The sequence below is a fragment of the Pantherophis guttatus genome, chromosome 1 (genome assembly GCF_059756535.1).
Source record: "Pantherophis guttatus breed Tessera chromosome 1, ASM5975653v1, whole genome shotgun sequence".
Classification (NCBI taxonomy): Eukaryota; Metazoa; Chordata; class Lepidosauria; order Squamata; family Colubridae; genus Pantherophis; species Pantherophis guttatus.
The window spans coordinates 324,563,558-324,568,321 of NC_142063.1; positions in this window are offsets into that span (position 1 = coordinate 324,563,558).

Below are 4,764 nucleotides of genomic sequence, written 5' to 3' on the forward strand. Positions count from 1 at the left end.
ATGCTGACCAGGAGCGGGTTTCAAAACCCTTCGCTACTGGTTTGCATGCGCAGAAACGTCCAGGCAGGTGGGTGGAGCCTTCCGCTGCCACTGCCGCTACTGGTTCACCCAATTCAAGGCGAACCGGTAGCAACCCCGCACTGATGCTGACTCTTCAAACTGCTTAGGGAGGGCTGTAAAGCACTGTGACGCAGTATATAAGTCTAAATGCTATTGCTATTAAATTACAGGGAGAAAAAATCCAATTGAATGTTAGGAAAAAAATCCTAAACATAAAGGCAGTTTGATACTGGTACCAGTTATCCAAGAAGGTGCTGGGTTCCCCTTCTGTGGAATGTATTTACAGAGTAGAAAACCATCTGCTGGGAACTCTTTAATCTATATTCCGGGCTCATGAGGGGATTGACCAACTTCATTCCACATCACTAAAGCAGTGGGGGGTTGCCCCCGGTTTGCACCGGTTCTGTAGAACCAGTAGTAAAACTGGCAGGAGGCTCCGCCCACCAACCCCGACATCATCAAAATGCTTCTGCGCATGCGCAGAAGAGCACGCGTGTGCATGAGCGAAGCGCGCATGTATGTGTGGCCCCATTGCAAACCGGTAGTAAAGGTAAGTAGAACCCACCCCTGCACTAAAGCCATTCAAATCTGTATACACCTCTAAATGGCACAGTTAGAACTAAACACATGGTATTCCAGGTGATGCCTTATCAGTAACAATAAGATGGATACATTCCTGTAAATTTATTTATTTATTTATTTATTCATTTATTGGTTCGATTTATATGCCGCCCTTCTCCGGAGACTCAGGGCAGCTTACAATGCGTTAAGTAATAGCCTTCATACTTTTGTATATACCTGCTTAGTAAGGCTTTTGGCCCCCCCTAAGCAGTGTTCTTTTTTATACAAAGTCAGCTTATTGCCCCCACAAACCGGGTCCTCATTTTACCTACCTCGAAAGGATGGAAAGCTGAGTCAACCTTGAGCCTGGTGAGATTTGAACTTGCAGTAATTGCAGGCAGCTGGTGCTACTTAATAGCACTTTAGTCTGCTGCGCCACCAAGGCTCTTAAATGCAGACAAATCTGCTGCTTACATTTTTTTTCTCCCTATATCATCCTATTGATTCAAGTTTAGCTTATGGTTAAAGATCCTTTTCATTTCTACCATTGAAAGATCAAATAACTGTTCTCATAGCTGTGTATTTCTTTTTATCTCCAATGCAAAACTTTGTATTGACCTCTGTTGCATTTCATTTCATCCTTGGTTTTCATTCTACCAAGACCATTTTGAATTATCTTTTTCCCTCCTGAAGCATATCTCCCCTGTATGAGATGTCAGGATAATATCTAGCATCCATTTTTTCCAGGCATAATTCGGTACCTCAAGACTGGACACTAAATTAATTGCCAGTAGGAAATTTTACAGTTTACTAAAATGTTATATATACTGTGAAGACTGAATTATTGGGATGAAACTTAGAATATATATCCAGAATTCAACTCTGCATTGTATATTTGAGTACCACTGGAGACATTAAAGCTCCTTTTAAGGGACTTAGATGTAAAACACTATTATTTTCTTCTGGCATTATACAAACCCAATATAGGTGTTTATGGCATTAAATCAATCTTTACATTTGAACACCTGCTCATACTAATCCTTCATGGTGCCAGGAAAGAATATACTAAATAATGTCCAAAATAAGTTTCTTCTCTGTGTAACTAGAGAAGCCATTTTACAGTAGTTAAATAATGTTTATGCTGAGCAAGAATCTCCATGAATTATTCACAAGCACTAGCTTAATAGTCATTTTCTGTACAACTATCTTTTGAAAAGTCCTTGTGAAGGTCAGATGCTCCCATTAGATGGCAGTATAAACTGATGTTATGTCTGGGTACCACTCTTTCTGATCACCCATTTTGCTATTCATTTCCTCTCCCTCTCCTAGAATGAGATAGTTTGCATTTTCAGAGAACGTGGAAACCTCTGAGAGCTATGTTTCATATTTCTCCTGAAATTGCCAAAGCAGCAATCTCTAAATTGCTGAGCAACTGGATTGTTCTTCTATCCTACAAGTCACCTAAGGAATTGCCATTTATAAATGGCACATGTTGTTATGAGATGTTTTATTTATTACTCTATTTTAAGTCACTCTGCCTCTTTTTTTAATCAGGAGCAGGTTGCAAATTATTATCTCTCTCTGGTTCTGACACTAAATTGCTATATATTTTATATAACTTAAGACCACTTTCTAATGAGAAAACACATTCCAAGCGGTGAACGATTAAAATGAAAACAAAACTTTCCATTGCATTCAAAGCAGAAGTGGGTTTCAGCAGGTTCTGACCAGTTCTGGAGAACCGGTAGCGGAAATTTTGAGTAGTTCGGAGAACTGGTAATAAAAATTCTGACTGGCCCCACCACCATCTATTTTCTGCTTCCCAAGTCCCAGCTGATCGGGAGGAAACGGGGATTTTGCAGTAACCTTCCCCTCAATTGGGGAGGGAATGGAGATTTTGCAGTATCCTTCCCCTGCCACGCCCACCAAGATACACTCACCAAGCCACACCACGCCCAAGCCACGCCCACAGAAGGTAGTAAAAAAATTTGAAACCCACCACTGATGCAAAGGACATTAAAATAATGAAATCAAAACCAATTGAAAACTTTTTCATATTAAACCTAAATTTAAAAAAAGCTATGGTGGAGGGAGGGAAAAAAACCATTCAACAAAGGGGCATAATTATTAAAGGTAAAGGTCCCCCTCACACATAGGCGCATGGAACGCTGTAACCTTCCTACCAAAGGTGGTCCCTATTTTTCTACTTGCATTTTTTATGTGCTTTCGAACTGCTAGGTTGGCAGAAGCTGGGGCAAGTAACGGGAGCTCACCCCGTTATGCAGCACTAGGGATTTGAACCGCTGACCTTTCTGCTCCACAAACTCAGCGTCTTAGCCACTGAGCCACCGCCTCCCACTGCATAATTATTAGATGTCTCCTAAATATTAAGAGAGAAATCATTTCAAAACATAGATGCCACTGCAGGCAAGAATGAAGGCGAAATGAAAACCTCATAGACTTTGAGGGACTGAAATGAGAAAAAGGCAGAGCTATTCTGGCTAAAAGCACAAATCCCCTGCTTTTGAAAAACCAAGACAGGATATCATCAAGAGGCTCAGGCAGACTTCCTCGCCCTGTTTTCCCTCATTTCTCTGGTACTTTCTATGATTTGAATTATTCAGCATCTACTTTTGTGCTGTGCCAGCTGTGGCTGCATTATTAATTCCATTAGCCCCACATGAAAGGGGCAACTTTCCAACAAACAAATTAAAGACAAGGGAATAGACAAGATGAGGAGAAGTGGAAGCACCATGCAGGTAAGTTGAGTGCCCTTGAGCCTTGAGCCATCTTTGCTGAGATGACCTGTACTGAGAAGAAGACCTTAGGATCAATTTCCTCCTGTGCTAGGAACACGCTGCTTTTCACATAGTACATAAGCAATATTAATTCAGGTGAGTTTGGATACCCAAAAGAGTAGTTCAACAATAACTGCAGACAGGCACTGTATTTATTAGTTAATAATTATTTGCAACATACTTGTAAATTCTAGCAATAGCAATTATGGGTTGATTTGTTCATAGAAGATATGGGAAAATGAGGAGGAAATCTTTCTTCTTCCAATTTTCAAAGCTCATTTTTTCACCTGCCGGAGAAAATATTCCATCACAGGTGATTAGAGAGGTTGGAGATTCAATACTTAATAAATACTAGTTTTGGTTTGATTAAACTAAGCCTTCTTTGTGGGGCGGGCAGGGAGAGTGCTTCATGTCAGTACGGACTCCTGGTTGACTGCCTGGACAAATCCATACAAGAGTTCAGAAGTGGTCTGTCATTCCTCGGCTTCCAAAAAAAGTCCAACATTGGTTTCAAGACTATGGTCAGTGCTTCTCTCTCCAGATACATTAGATCAGTGATGGCTAAATTTTTCTGGACTGAGTGCCCACAGCGCACACGTGTGCACAAATGCACATGTGCACACCCGGAACCCCAAAATGTAATGTGCGCGCAGCCCAAGCATCTGCCCCGCCCCACCCACACATGCATGTGCAACCCCCTACGTGCCCTGCCCCCCACGCATGCGTGGCAGAGACCCAAACAGCAGCTGGCTGGTGAGAGGCCCGCACGCATGCGCAGCAGAGCTGAACTGGGGCGACGGCTTGTGTGCCGTCAGAGAGGGCGCTGCGTGCCACCTCTGACACGCGTATCATAGGTTCACCATCACGGCATTAGATAATCACAGCTATTAGCTTTACCTCCTTTAGCAAAAGGATCCACAGCTGCTAATTGGGAAGACATGACCTTGGGGAAGAAATAATAGAGACTTTGCCAGTTTATAAGATTTAAGATGTCACCTCCAAAGGAGCTTATCAAAGATTTGTGTTGGTAAATTTTCCACCTGAATAAGGAGGCAAAGAGATTGGAGGCAGATGAAAGAAAATACCTTTTATCAGCACGCACAACTATAGTGATCATTGGGCTCCCAGACAAAAAGAATGCAAAAGAGATCTGAATAAAGAAGATTATAGGTTATATACCTTGGTTTTGTTACATAGGCGTGATAAAGGAAATATTGTAAGCCATACAACTAGAACACAGCATCTGTTGATACTATGGAACGAGAGCCAGTTTGGTGCAGTGATTAAGGCACCAGGCTAGAAACTGGGAGACCGAGAGTTCTAGCCCTACCTTAGGCACAAAGTC